General features: G+C 44.2%; 1 protein-coding gene across 1 annotated transcript in view; it reads right to left on the reverse strand.

Moving 5' to 3' along the window:
• Positions 1 to 390: 390 nt before the first annotated feature.
• Positions 391 to 16,178, reverse strand: part of LOC144780831 (uncharacterized) — a 38,539-nt gene continuing 22,751 nt past the window's right edge. Inside the window, exon 6 of the mRNA XM_078659332.1 lies at positions 391 to 6,418. The gene's annotated coding sequence lies outside the window, so the exon portion shown is untranslated. The remainder of the gene's footprint in view (positions 6,419 to 16,178) is intronic.

Below are 16,178 nucleotides of genomic sequence, written 5' to 3' on the forward strand. Positions count from 1 at the left end.
TTGCATTTTGCGAATTTGATCTATTGGTATTGTAAATGACAATTTATTTTATTTATGTTTTGGTTTTTAAAACGCAAATAAAAGGTATTGTCATTTACAATGCCAATAGCTTAAACTCTCTAAAATACGAGACCTAAGCATTTGCAATGCAATAGGTCTTGCATTTTGCGAATTTGATCTATTGGTATTGTAAATGACAATTTATTTTATTTATGTTTTGGTTTTTAAAACGCAAATAAAAGGCATTGTTATTTACAATGCCAATAGCTTAAACTTGCGAAAATGCGAGACCTACTGTATTGCAAATGCTTATTTTCAAAGTGCAACGGAGCTACCAAAAGGGGTCACTGCATGGTCAGAATTAGAGATAAGGTGTGTGTGGGGGGGGGGCATAGCAAATGGGGTGTTCAGATGAGCTACTTAGGTCCCCGCACGGTTTATATTTATATTTTTGTAGGCATGGGAAGGTTTCCATAGTATGACCAGATGAGAAGTGAGTGCATTGTATGTGCACAGTCTGTTCTCGCCGCAATTAAAGACAGGAGGGGTCACTGTCCACACCAAGCCAGAGAAACACAAGGACTGACCTGAGTAGGTTTGCTTACAGAGCCTGGAGGTGATTGGTTCAGCCCAAAGCGTTAGAGATGTAAAGCCATTGTTTTGACACTTCCTTTATAGTTTGTTTTCTCTGGAAGCCCAAAACTGCATAGTTTGTATTTCCTACATTTTAATTATGTATACTGCAGTGACTAGTTTTATAACTCTGAGACTTAGTTCAGTTTGTTTCACACAAAAAACCCTTAAGAGAAATACACAAATACTGTCAAGAAATCGTGAGCATGGGCAGACCACTTCATTTTAAAAGTGTACAGTGATTCTGACAAAACGTTTAGAAATGGTGGCTCTTTCTTGGAAAAGCACCGCAAGAGCTTGCGGTCACTTATTACTCCGATTTATAGAGCGCCACTGGAGGTCCTCTCCAAGGAGCCATTCTTAGACCCTTGTAACTTAGTTCTTGCAAAACTGGTAATTGCTTCAATGGCTGAAGCAAGGATTCGCCGCTGAGGTCACATTTATTTTGCCATTCACGGTGCAGCTGTTTTTTTAAGGGAAGAGTGAGGGGGGCTGTCAGTGGACTGCCGGGGCAGGGGGGATCCTCTCACATCAAAGGGCAGTCCCTTGCTAATTCCTTTCAATAAATCGCCATTTGCAGGAGGTGGCAACATGCACTGGGACAGACACGGGTCATCGTAAGCAAACAATCTTGGTAGCCCACAACCCCCTCTGTACCCCCCGTTTCCTAAAAAAACAAAAAACTTCCCTGTGATCTGCTTGGAAAACTATTGTGGATGGACAGCCTTGCGAGCTTTTTTTTTTTCATTCTTTGAACTCACTCGCCATTCCCTGTACTCCTTAATTTCATGCACGGAGGTTAACAGACAAAGGTCAGCTCTGCACGCCGGAACCCACTTCTGCAAAATAAAAATAAAAATGCTTGTTGATCTTGGCGTGGCCCAACGTCCTGTGATCCCGGGCGGATTATTACTGTCGGAGTACTCACAAAGAGGAATTGGCCTGGGGTGAAGCAACAGGGGTAGCAGGAGGGGGGCATAAGAAAGGTTTTTAATGTTGGAGGTGGGTTAGAGGGAGACAAAGGGCGGGAGTGGGAGTGGTGAGAGTGGAGGGGCATTGGGGCCCTCGTTTCGGTGGCTTAGGGAGGGGCAGCAAAGGGTTTAATTACAAGGGTAAAGCGGGGGAACCAGGTGGCACGGGAGGAGGTTTTTGCAGATAATGGAGGGGGTCAGATAGAGTACATTGCCCCCACATGTCTGCAATTATGGTCAGCATGGGGTACTCAGATGAGGCGATGCAGCAAGTTTGCTTACACTTAACATAAACAAGCTAGCGCTATATAAAACTTAAAATAAAAATAAAATAAATAGTGAAAAGGAAAGTGGTGGTGAAACCTGGGTTTTGCAGTGTTTAAAGGCAGCCACTGATGTACTCAATATGTACAGCTGTGTCTAAAACGAACGCTCGCTGCGGGAGTCAGAGGGCTCAGCCAAGCGTGAAAAGCACTGAGGACACGGGAGGGTGGAGGGGCAGATGGAGGGAGCCTGGCAGAGAGGGCGAGCAGACTGGGGGTGGGAGAGAGATGAGTGTCTATAGGGGAAAGACAAGAGTCATTCAGGATTTAGGTGAGGTCTGGAGACAAGAGGGGCCTGGAGAGAGGGAGAGGAGAGAACATGCTGGCAGCGACGGAAGAGACTTGGCGTCTGACTTCGGCTGTGTACTGAGAAACCCACTGCTGATCTTCTGCTCAGAGGATGGGGGAGGGCTTCTAACGTGAGGAGGGAGGGGAAAGCCAAAATCATAAAGAGGCAGTGACGGAAGAGACATTTAAGGTGGACGTGATATTGCCTGACAGATGCTCCCACTGGGAGAATCCCGAACGCTTGTAAGCGCGGGGGAGGGGCGGAGACAGGGAGTACGCGGGAGGAAAGACAGATGGCGCGTGAATGCAAGCGCTAGGCCAGCCAGCAGCACTTTGAAAACTCACCTACTAAAGTCTCTCCGAGCAGCGCATGTGCGCTGACTCAGCGAGACCTAAAAACTGCTATTTTTGGACCCAACAAGTCAGACTTGCTTTTGTGATGCTTTAAACCATGTTCTTCCATCCTGCCTGCTATTCGAACCAGCTGGGACAGCTAGAAGTTAGACAAAGAAGTGAAGTATTAGCCTATAGATGGCTGTTCCCACCATTCTTACTGGCACTTTACAGGACGGTCAAACTGTGCATGGTTGTAGTGCAGGTGGTAATATAAAAGGATATTTTGAACCATCACACACGTTCTAAAGCACAAACTAAGCAAGGACACCTTAAAACGCCTGCTTGAGGGAACCCTTTCATCACACTGTGTGTCTAGTAAGCAGCCAGGACTGAATCCATAGATGCATCAATTGGTTTTTACTAATGTGTCTGCAGGTAGGCCTCTGCAGAAGAAGCAACATTTTACTTGATCATTCCAAGATTTCTAGATGGGACTATATCCAAAGTGTAGCCACACTTTTAGTTGAGCATGGACACTGCCTCCTCAACAGACTATGGAGAAAATGATGGCTTGAGGCAGCTGTAAAACAAAATATAGGGTTGCATGAATGTTTTACAACCGGAAGGTATAAGCTCTTGTGGTAAAATTCACCCAGTCTATAATACACTGAATGTTTCTCTTCTCTTTGTATTCAGTATTACGTTGGGGAGGGATGCAAGTAGAGCTGCTTTTTTTTAGAGAAATAGCATGGTGGTGCTATTTTAGAATGACGACCCATTTTTTTTTATTTTGGTGGAGAATTTTAGGGTGTAACTTTGTAGTGCTTCAAATATGAAACTCTAGCAATTAAAGCTAGGAGAGGATGTGGCCTCACTGCTAGGGCGGACAACCTCAAATCTGGGGAACCAGTTTCAAGCCTCGGCAAAGAAGCGCAGTGCCCTGTGATTATGGGCCAATCACTTTATCTCCCCGTGCCTAGCTAAAAGGAATGTAGCCTCATGCAATGCAACTGGTGCTCGTGTAAAGCGCTCCGATACCAGGTATCTTCAGGTCAAGTTCATGCTATATAAAACAAAAAAAACAAAAAAAGCTCATCGTGGAGCTGAAAAGCTTTAATCTGGATGGAACCAAAACGAACCCTACTGTAGCAATTCCTCCAACTCAAAGTTTCTTCAATGTGTATTGCAAGTAACCTGCTTGGATCCTTGAGGCTTCACTCAACCAGCAAGTGAAATGTTGCAACTTGAAGACTTTCTATAAACCAGAGCAGTGCCTAACCTTTTTCAAACCACAACTCACATTTTAGAACTACTGTAACCCATCTAGCTTTGATGGCCGTGAGGCAGGCGCGTTTTTTAATGTAATGTGGGGTAGCACACATTTACAGACCGCATATCAACTGAAATAGACAACATTTGCAGGCATACAGTTTAAATAATAAAACTATCCTGAACACAAATGTTAATATGCGGAAACAGAGTTTCAGTGAATATTTATCATGTGTGCATGCACCAAATAAAGTTCTTCATTTGTTTTGACCCCAATAAAATTGTTGCTTCAATCAAAATTCAAAATGTAAAAAAATGTGCTTAATTTTTGCTTTCCAAACTGCTGAATGTTTACAGTTGATTTACAGGATTTGCATTTTGCTGTGTTACAAAAAATGACATCCTACAGCCTTTCCGTTCACACATTCTGCACCCCAGCAAGATTGTCACAATTCACTATTTTTCCTTCTCTGACTGCAATATAAGAGGATTTTGTAAACACCAATCCTGTTTTAAAAAAATTACCATCAATTTGTCAGAGCACAGTGCCTGGTATTTGACCTTTGTATTTAACTTGTCACATTTGCGGGACCGGAAAGACCGATTTGAAAGGCATCTTTACTGCTTAGACTTTCCAAATCCACCAAAAATCAGGACCTACTGGTAGGTCGCGACCCACAGTTTGGGAAACACTGAACTAGTGTGAAATGCATGAATATTTCTCTTCCGCTAAGGCCCATAGGGATCAATGTAGCAGCTTCAGTAATGAATAGAGGAAGTAGCACTGAGATGTGAGATTGAAACTCCACCCCCAAAGGGCTTGGTACCTTTTGATTTGCTGTGTTGATTAGTTTCAGCCAATGAGTCATCAGTATATGTTACTATTGTTATAAATAACCATAAAAGTGTGCACTGTAAAAACAAAAACCATAACATTTTAAAACATGCACCAACCTCCACACAGTAAAAAACGGAAGCACAAATCACATTTCTTAGCAACTCGTAGTCTATTCAAGCAGCACAATCCAGGATCGTAAACAGGGATAAAGTGAGTGGTGCATAATTGAGGTCTATAAACTATATGCAACGCAGTAATTGCTATACCAATTAGCAAATACAATATTTATAAATGACTTTTTTCCACAACCCGATGTAACCACTGTTCCTCCTGCCACCCACCACAACCACTCTTACTCCCCTGACCCTGTGGGGCAGCTTCACACACCCCTCTGAGTAACCACTATCTCTCACCATAGCCAAGCAGCTACTCTTCCTACTACCACCCTATATAACCTCTTCCTCTCACCCCCCTAAGAAACCCATTATTTCTATTTATCACTCCCCACGTTCAATTCAGTCCTACTGCCTGTATCTCCAATCCCCGTCCTCCACCCTAGATCACCGATCTATTCCCTGCATGAATGTTCTTTTTTTTCGTGTGTACACTACTTCCCCTTATGAGATCTATGACAATACCATTTTGGCTCGGATCTCCTTCCCACTACCCTGGCATATCCAATCTACCTCCTCCTGCCCAGACAGATCAAAGACTTGCGTCTAAAGGATTTTTAACAGGAAATGTTGTATTATTAGGAATTACCATTCATGTTGAGCCATAGGAAACTGGATGGTTGAGCAATGACCATATTTTCTAATCAAAACAAAAAAGGATTGATGTTGAGTGGCCTTTGATCATACTTGAACCTTACCCACTTCTGCAATATGCATGTTGAGGCATTAGGGTCTATACAGATGATGGAATAAGCAAGACAGTTGATCCGTACTACTGCTAAAAATAAGGACCGGTTCAAGGCGCTACACCTGAAATGGGGCTCCTTCATAGCTATGGGAAATGCTTCAGGAAGTCACAATAACCTAGAGACTACAACATTAGGGGTGTTGCAGTCCAGATGACCAGAGGAAATAATGTTCAAACCCCTGGTACTGCCAATATCTCCCTGGTCTGCCTGCATAAGAAGGCACCTGAACAGCTTGCTAACCAAAGACAATGGAAATGGTCTCTGCAAAATTACAGCCGCAAGAAAGTCTGGTGACTGTAGACTTGGAATGTAGCCTTCTTAGAAATGATGGGTGGAGGAGACACAGGAACCAGTCTTTTACATCAGCTGGGTGCCTTGCAAAACATGAACAGCCAATGCCTGCAGATACAATACAACCAGTCACTGTAGAAGGATGCATGAAACATAGGAAACAGTTTGTAGAACAGGAGGGTGTTTGTAGACATGAATCAGTCCATACTGAGAATCAGTAACCTTTAGTTAGATGAAGCAGTCTCTTTAGAGGAACTGGGTGATTGCCAACACACAAAGAAACTTCTAGAGAGCACCAGGGTACATAAAGACACCAGAAGTAGTCGTCCATGTCTAGCAATTGGGTGAATACAAACAAATGATGCAGACTTTGTAGAACAGATGCGGAAGTTCAACATGTAGCAAGCAGTCGATGTAGTAGAGCTGGACACTAGCAGACAAAGGAAGCAAGACGGATAGCCTGCTCTTCATGGTATCTCACACGTGCTTCTCCCCGAAGTTAGTGTTGTCATATTATTGCATGGAGACCTTCTCTTGCTGTGCAATTCTGCAATTGAAATGAAAAGAAAATGATTAACAAACGTACAATTGTGAAAATCTAATATCGCACATGCATTCTTAGTTCTTGAGGAGAAGCTGATCCTATTTCCCCAGGTTTCTCCGATCTCCTTTTTTATGGTAGACCAAAAGTTAGGTGCATGACAAAGTTTCACTTAAAGCATAGAAGGTGCAAATAGCCTAAATTCAAGCAACAACAAAAATGGCCCCCAAGTTACGGAGTGAAATACAGCCACAATAAATTGGTCATAGCTCCTCACATCGCTAGACTCCAATGTCACCACCTTCTACACCGCATAGAGGTAAGCTCCAGGACCGCTAATTGGTTTATGAGAGTTCTCCAAACACGGTCATTGACAGTTATATGCTATAAATTCAAATGTATCCTACGACTTGCTAACTGTGCAGCTCCTGAGGTATCCTCGAAGCTGTGCACTGGGGATTGAGAAGCCCCGAATCAGAGCTCCACCTGCACCGAAGATCAGCCCTCCACACTCCACGAGTTCTGCCTGGGGCCCTTCTGCTAGTGTTCTGCTCGACGCGTTGTCCGGTTGCTGGCCCGCCAGCTAGTAGCCTCTGTGACGACAATCCTTTGAAACCAACTTGCTGATCTGGTTGCTCCAGACTGGCCCTTGCCTCCATGCAAAGGTGAGGCACCTTAGACCTTGCTGGTCTGCATCAGAAGCCTTCTTTGAATCCTGCGTGGGTTGCCTTTGCCAAGGCTTGTTGACTCCAATCCAGCAGTCGACCCCTCCATCTGCGAGAACCTTCGTGGGACAGCTCCTCTCCAGCACCTGGTCATCCTCGACACCTCCTGGTCCGCGTGGCTGAAGAGACAAACTTCACGAGAGCACCAGATTGCTCCTCAACGTCGTCTGGTTCCTTCCTGGTTCCACCCGGTCACTGGCTAGTGACCCAGACTCTATCCCCTCTGCTATCAGGTCCTCTTCATCCTCGATCCGCCCTTGGATCCATCCGGACACCTTCCTCCTGGTCGCCTGCAGCATCTTTCTTCACAGGCTCCATAGACTTCAACGGCGAAACCGAACACATCTTCACACTTATGCACCCGCCGTCCGTGGGTGAGGTAACACGAGTACTTCGGTGCTCCCAAGGGTATTGACTATCCAAGTGTCTAGGTTTTTAGTTGTTTCCTTCTAGCTAGACCGGAAGTGTCCTGAATCCTCCTTTTTCTAAACTCTAAGTTCCCATTGACTAAACATTGACTCACGCTTGTGTGTAAAGACACTGCACGCGCCGCCTGTGGGCCTCCTACTCCTAACCTAAGGTTCAGATAGTGTAGCCCCAGCGATTCTCTAGGCCCTAGGCCTTTCCTTTCCTCGTGACGTGGTACTTATACGGGTACATGGTATATGGTTTGCTTCGCCCCTCGGGCCTAACCGTAAATTGTGCAACTTGACATTCTGACTAAGTAACTTGTGATGTGCTTTTGCCTCTGTTCCCATAAAGAGTTCAGAGGAGTGTGTTAGTAAATAAATACATATGTATTTTATATATATCCTGAGTGGTGTCCTTTCATTTGGTATTCAAGGGGTTACATATGGTAAAACAGCTGGCTTTACACGCCCTCAAGAGTGTTTTAGCCTAAGACTGTTCTGTCCACGCTACCACTAGGATAGCTGGTCTATAAGGTTGACTTACAACAATCACCATAAGGGTTGTTTAGACTGGTGCAAGGTGTTCACTAGAATAGTGATCATATACCAGGTCAACTTCTCACAACTGGGTACACTGTTTAGTTTGGACTGCCACAAGGACTGTTAACTGCAAATCACCTTATGGTAGTTGTGAGGGACTTCGGGTGAGGAGTTGCTCACAGTAGGGAAGCACCTGTTTCTGCAATGTTTTTCTAACATTTTAATCTATTGCCCAGTGGCTTACCACCGGTTGTGTCTGGAGTTTTTTGTGCAGTCTGTTGCATCCCAGGACGTTTCTTTTTGTGTTGTGGGATGAGTTGTACTCGTGGGATGGTGCAGAAATATCACCCACCGTTGCAGTTGTGTACTTGTCTATCACTCATATCTGGTTGTGGGTTAGTGCAGAAATACCACCCTTTGTAGTGCAGATTGTTGATGTGAGGGTGTTTTTCCTAGTGATTGCCGTTTTCCCTAACTACTTTGAGTGTAGAGTTCTGCACATTTACATGTTCCGTGTGGAGCATCTTGCCGCACTTACTTCGGGTTTTGGTGAAGGGCTGAGTTGAAGCCAGATTTTGAAGTGTTTTTCCTAGTGATTGCGGTTTCTCTTCCGATTTGATTGGGTGTTGAGTTGTGTACTTTTACATGTTCAGTGTGAAGCGCCTTTCAAAACATGCAACCCCAACTTCAGGTCTGGGTGTAGGGCAATGTTCATGCAATATATTTTGTGTGGAGTTGTGTTCCACACGTACCACCCATAGTATGGGTAAGGGTGGAGGGCAGCGTTTATGCTGTCTGTTTGCGGTGGAATGTATTTTCCACATTTTCTACGTGTTTTTTATTTGTTCTTGTTTGCAAGGATCCCTACCGCGCCTTGCGATTGGGATCCTTTGTACCATCTTCTTGTTGGCCTGGCCTGGCCAGCCAGCTTGTTTCTGGTATCTGGGTTTGGTTTGTGTTTAGTGGTGTGGTATTGTGTGCGTTTTCTTGGTTTGGTTCAAAATGGACATTGTTTATTTATACTTTCTATTTCCTTTATGGTTTTCTTTGCTTGCATTATTTTATCTGTTGTTGTGGACCTTCATGAAATGGTTCGATCTTTTATCTTCATGCTCACGCATCGGCAATTTGCTACAATGATGGTCTTGCATTTGTTCTGATGTCATGGTGTTGCATGTAAAAGGTTTGTCATCCTTTGCATGCACTATTTGTAGCAGCTCTTTTGTCATTTCTGTAAAGAAAGGAGATGTGTTATATCTGCTGCTCAGCCAGTTTGAATGTGCAGTGGAATGTTGGTGTGCATGGCGGTGTAATGGAATGTGAGGATGCCTGGATGTGAAGTATGTCAGGTGGAGGATGGGCTGAGCAGTAGTAAGGCTGCTCCTGGTGGGGCTCTACCTGGAAACATCTTACTTGAATAAAACTACCTGCTTAACACATGGACTACCTGATGACTTTATTACCATATTCACCCAGAGGTTATGATACTTTCTCTGAAATAGGTTTTACTGAAAGGTGCTTTCCTTCTACTGTAATTCTCTGTTGTACATTTTAGTTGTACGGTATTTGAGATGAGCCTAACCAGTCTTCCTCGGACAGAATCCATTGGACTTGGCTTGATTAGTCGCTATCACAAAGCTTGAATGAAATTCTGTATACCACATTTTCTCTCAAAATGCTTAGTGTAAAATACAGGGAACAATGTACCAATTATGGATTGTGTACTAAATTCCAAGGTCCACTCCACTTAGTAACTCCTTTGATCTGTTGCAAAGTTGCAGCAATCCTCCTGTGTGAAGTACCTGCTCATTCCTGATCCCCACTTTCAATGGATTAGATTCAACTGTTGAGGTGGGGGCAGCAGTGGGGAGTGTTGCGGAGCACCATATTGGGTTTTTAAAGGCTAGCCATTAGATTACGCACTCTGAATCACCCCCAGCATCTCCGCATAAGACCAAGACAACAGATAAAGAGGGCTACCTTTAAAATAGGTGAATGTTGAGTAATTTCCCTACGTGGTTCTCAGATACCTAATTGCAGTGGCAGGTTATTCCAATGGTGAGGGGCAGGGAAGTAAAACTACCTACATCCTGACCTGGGCTTTCTGAATCTGGGGAGCCTAAGCAAAGGCTTGTCTCATGGTCTTAAGAGTATGGAGGGGGTACAGTGAGTGAAGTTTAATGATATATAGGTAGTCCCTTTACCATGTAGAGCCTTGTGAGTGAAACAGCTAATCTTAAAAATAGTTCTGCTTCTCACAGGTAGCCAATGTAAGGTCTGTCTAAGAGGGGCAGATGCGGGTCCAGGTGAGTGGCTGCAGAGAAGATGTGCACCTGTGTTCTGTGCTACCTGAATCTTAGATAGCAATGTCACATTGGCAGAGGCCAAAAGCATATTCCCATAGTCTAGATGACTAATAACTAGTGCTTGGGCTAAAGTTTTTCTTGTTGAGAGAAGTAATAAAGGAAAGACTCTGCCATTGCTAAAGTGTACATGGTCAGGCGTGAGTTTAAATTTTATTTGAAAACCAAATTGCAGTGTTTATCTTCTCTGTAGCTCCAACCCTTTCTCTAACATTCTTAGCCGCAGTCCTTTTCAGGTTCTGTAGGTGCTGGTATGTGTTGCAATCCTTGGTGTAGGGATGGGACCTTGCTATACAGTTCTATACAGTTAAAAGTTTTAAAAGGCTACAAAAAGTTAAGCCATCCCCTCAGGTTGACTTTCAGGAAGGCCTGTTCTGCTACTCCCCACCAAAACACCAAGTTTCAATCGTTGGCTTTATTTATGGGGGAATGGAGGCTTTTTCATACCCGGTTTGAAAATATTCTCATGAATTGGATGTAAACCAGATTTAATACTTACACTATATGGATTTGTACTCTAGGGCCTGCTCCGCGGGTACTACGGCAGCTCCTGAGCCACTCTTCTTCAGCCAAGTAAGCCTCATATTAGTAGGGAGGTTATGTGCTAGGATTTACTTCAAGTGACGTTTAAGGTCAGGAACATATTGAACAGGCCTGTGAGGCATTCTTGAGGCAGCTCGTGTGCAATTAGTATCCAAACTAGTCTTCAACTAAGCAGATGTACACAGAGCTAACCTGTGCCACCCAGCTGTAGCAAATTGTCCTTTAAAAGCTGTAAAACTTCCCTTAGGAATCCAGGGGTACACAAATGTCGGTGCTTATTTGTATGTGTGTCTGAAAGTCTACCTAGAAGAAACTTGTGGTTCATCTCACTAGGTCAAGCCTCTGTGGAGGGCTTTGTGGGAACGGAGTCATGGACCTAGGTAATTGGATGAATTCTTGCACACAAATGGTCCTTCATGTCAACCCTTTCAATGTGACTTTTGAAATTAACTATCGACAGCAATTTCCGCTAATGAAGATTTAGTAGCAAGTGCTTTAGCAACTACTACTTTGATGAGCTGGTATGATTCAATGTAGTATCTGCTTCGTCTGTCATGCATCCATTATATGATGCTCTCATCTGTGATCTTGGAGATGCAATATCATTTGGAACTTGAGTCTCTAAAAGCAAATGACGTGCCGTCAGAGTGGAATAAATAGCTTATGCTATCTGGAGGTAGGCCATGCTCTAGTATTTATTTATTTATTTATTTATTTCGATTTATATAGCGCTATATAACCCAGGGGTCTCTAAGCGCTTGTCCAGTAAACACCACAGGAACCAAAAGGAACACTACAGGCGATTTATAGCCCTCCCCAAGCTTTCTGGAACAGAACCGTCTTCAGCTTCTTCCGAAAAGTCAGCAAATTGGGTTCTTTGCGCAGGTTCACCGGTAGACTGTTCCAGACCCCTGGAAGGGTGTTGGAAATGGCACGACCGCCCACCGTCGCCAATCTGAACCGGGGTTGCGTGAGCATAGTTGCTTCGGCAGATCTTAACACCCTGGACGGTGTATATGGGGTCAGGCGAGTCTTGATGTAACTAGGTGCCTTACCATAAAGGGATTTATGTGCAATACATAACCCTTTAAAAAGCACCCTCTGCCTTACTGGGAGCCAATGTAACTCATGCATGAGTGGGGACACATGCGTGCTCCTGGGTTTCTTGTGAATGAGCCTGGCGGCATCATTCATCACCAACTGCAGTTTATCCAAAAGTTTTTGAGGTAGGCCCAAATAAAGCGAGTTACCATAATCCAGTCTTGCCAGGATCATAGCAGAGACCGCCCTTCGCAGGGTAGAATGGGACAATAATGGCGCGATCTTCCTAAGTTGACGCAACATGCCAACACAAGTTCCTACCACCGTGGTGACCTGTTTCCGCATGGAGAGCTTATCATCCACATAAATGCCAAGGCTTTTTACAGCCACTGCCGGCTCCGGGGGCGGTCCAAGTTCCCTCGGCCAGAATCCATCATGCCATGGGTTGCCGGCGATGGTAACAGGTAGAACTTCCGTTTTCTCCGGATTAATTTTTAAAGAATTCAGTGACATCCAGTTAGCTGTCTGCTTCAAGATGGCTTGCAGATTAGCTGGTGCCCCATCATCCATTTGGATAATGATTTGGGTGTCATCAGCGTAATTATATACCTGACAATCCATCTGATTCAGGAGTCCAATCAGTGGTTGAAGGTATATATTAAATAACAAGGGCGACAAAGCCGACCCCTGTGGCACTCCACAAGAGATTGGTGATGCCGTGGAGAGTAATTCTCCCAACTGAACTCTTTGTATTCTCCCTTGTAAAAAAGAAGCAAACCAGGCATGGGCTGTGCCCCGGATGCCGAAGTCTCTCATCCGCGTCAACAGTTGTTTGTGACTGACGGTGTCAAACGCCGCGGAGAGGTCTAACAGCACCAGGGCGCCGGGTATCCTCTTATCTGCCCTAGTTCGAAGCTCATCTATGATGGACAGCATGACCAATTCCGTGCTGTGGTTTGCACGGAACCCAGATTGGTTAGGTTCCAGCAGGCCATTCCCTTCTAGATGGTCCGAAAGGGTGGCCAAAACGTGCTGTTCCAACACCTTGGCCAAGAAAGGGATCTGGGAGATAGGCCTAAAATTCTTTAGGCATTTCACATCTGCCCCAGGCTTTTTCAGCAGAGGGATCAACCTTGCTTCCTTGAAGGCATTAGGAACCTTTCCTAATGCTAGAGAGGAGTTCAAGAGATTCAATACCTCCTCTTCAATTCCTGGCATAGCCAGTTTGAAAACGTCAGGGGGACAAGGATCTGCCTGGGAACCCGACTTCACTCTCCCGATAAGCCTGGGCAGGTCCTCCTTCATAATGGGGGGAAGAAACTCCAGAGGTCTAGCCACCGGCTTTTTGGCCGACGTGGTCAGTGGAGGGCAGGCATGTATGGGGGTGCAGGCAATTTCCGAATTAAGATCCGCAATTTTGCTGGTGAAAAAATTCTGAAAACTCTGGCAGTCCTCTAGAGTGAACTCCGGCCTCTGTTCTTTCACTTTTTTAAGTTCATTTAGGACTCTGAAAACTTCTTTTTGAGGGTTTGTCGCTGTGATAATCCTTTCTTCATAGAATTCTGCCTTCCTAGCTGTAATTGCCTGCTTATAATTCGCTAGTTCAAGCAGATAGACGCTTCTCGCCTTCGTATCATAGGCTTTACGCCAGGCTCTCTCCGTCTTGCGCAAGACCCTCTTTTTCTCCCTTAGGGCATCGTTATACCAAGTATAGTAGGTGTCTGATGGCCCCATTCCAGTCACCAGAACAGCCTGAAAGCTTTACAATTTCATCCCAATATGATCTTTCTATAAATAGTTGAAGATTCTGAAACCTATTCCCATCTGTTAACATTTTCTTATCTGTTACACTTTCCAGTTTACTTTAAAAATCAAATCTGTGGTTTCTTTGAGGACTCCTCTAATGTCGTTGTTCTGGTCTCTATTCTTTTCAACCATATCGGGCTGTTTTCCTTTTTAAAGGCAATCCTCTTTCTAGATTTCAGGGGTTGTACATGGCCATGGGTTACCAGTGCAAGTGTTCTGTTGAGTGAAGTCAGAGCAGCCCTGTGTGACTTTTGAACAGGCTCAACGAGGACGTAGTCCATGGGACATTCTTGGGGAGGCTACATCCACATATGCTACCTCCCTGCTAGGTTGTGTGCCATGTATCCGACACATCACACCTCTTCCGCAAGGTCAACGCTGTGGCTTGCTGGGCAGATCTAAGAATAGGTTGATATTTAAATCTCTACTGGGTGTTGGTCATTTCAGTCTTCTAAATGCATCAGTCCTTATTACGCCGACACAAAACAGCAGTTATCACAATTTTAGAAAAATGGTTGGACACTAAATCCAAGTGTCATATTGGCCACAACCTTATTCATACTGGTTGTCATTCCTGTTATTCCAGTCACAAAAGACAGGTAGTTTGTACCACTTCAAATCGGGGACTAACAATGTACACTCAAGGTGTGACTCCTCCGGGCACATGCACCCGAGATATCAGCAATTGTCTTTCCGCTGAATGTTTAAAACTAATTAAATAAGTGAACAAAGTATGTACTTTCTTTTACCCTATGTTAGAACCCTATTGATTTGAAGAACTCTGGCTAGTTTTGCCACTTTACCCAGTTATTCAGGCCATGGCCTTAATTTCAAGCCTGTCGAGCAGGCCCACGTCTTCCCTTTCAAGAGTGGAGATCTTGGAGGCAGCATGTGCATACATCCTAGAGCCAGATGAGATCACATGACCAGGGGGACCTTGTGACTTATGAGGACAAGAACCAATTGTAACCAAGCCACATCCACTCTGGGAGCAGAAATGCCTCCCTAACTTCATATTTGTCATGGCCCCTATAAATGTTAACCTCAGACAGTCAGAGTGCAGATAAAACAAGAGTGCTATAGATTATAACATGTTAGTGAAACCTATTTCTGGCATTGAGGGAGGAGGAAGTGAATGCCATAGAGCTGAAGCCGGTATGTTGGTGAAACTGGAAAAGTGATCTAATGTATTCCTCACGGTGATAGAAGAACAGCATGTTTTTAGAATGTGGACATGCACGCGCTTGAAACGGAGCATGGCAGCCAGCGAGGTTGGATTCAAGCATGAAATATTGTAACGAGAACAACGGGGCAGATAAATGAAGATTTGGCTACGTAGAAGGAAGAATGTGAAATGAATTGTGCTCCATGGGTTGCGAGAGACGTGGGACAGAGGGCATATGTTAAGAAGGTTGATAAAGACCAGTAGATTCATTAAATTTACATTATACGGCGTCGGGAAAGCAGGATGGGTAGAACGTTGCTGGAAAAATCAGTTCTACTTATTGAGAGGATGAGAGTGGCAGTTGAAGGACAAGGAGAATGTTTTAAGATAAACTCGTCCTTAATAAAGCAGGGCACCGTATTAGTCAGACAGTGAAAGAAAACCACATAGATGGAGATTATTTACAACAGGTGTGTTTGCATCAGATTGGATGTTGTAGTAGAGATTCATCACGCATAATATTGAGGTGTTAGCATGGGTAATGGGGTATAATGTCTCATTGCAGGATTCCGTTGCGGTTTAGATTAAGCAAATGAGTAATGGTAACTAAAGTTTGCTTTTATTAACTTTTTCAGTGACCCCCGGCGAATGGCTGAAATTGCCCGAAATGCATTGGGTTTAATAAAATACTGCTTCCTATGACCTGAATGCGTCTGTACTTGTTCTTAAATGAGGTCCAGAAGGATGACTTTGAACATGAGAAAACATTGGACATTTGCATGAGACCATACGTGTGGAGTTTAAAGATGGACTGAGAAGAGAAAATCTTGTTAAAAAATAAAGAAAATTATGATAAAAGTGTGTCATCAGGAAAAAGAAAGCGCAAATAGCCTACAGCTGTGCCACTTGCTTTGGGGGGATGTGTCGCCTTAAACTCCTTGAACCATTGTAACCAGGGGCCAACGGGGTAAGGCACCCTTACCAGTGAGCACGCAACGGTGGACAAAATCGAAGATTAAGTTAAAAGAAAGAAAAAAGGAGGTGTGCATCTCGTTCCATTTCAAATCATTTGCTGCAAAGAATGTGCATCGTGCAGGTCAAATAACTTTTATGTTGATAGCTCAGTGGGTTACGCTTGTCACAGACATCTTTTTGTTACTTGCAGTTCATAAG

Source organism: Lissotriton helveticus, chromosome 9, assembly GCF_964261635.1.
Source record: "Lissotriton helveticus chromosome 9, aLisHel1.1, whole genome shotgun sequence".
NCBI classification, from domain to species: Eukaryota; Metazoa; Chordata; class Amphibia; order Caudata; family Salamandridae; genus Lissotriton; species Lissotriton helveticus.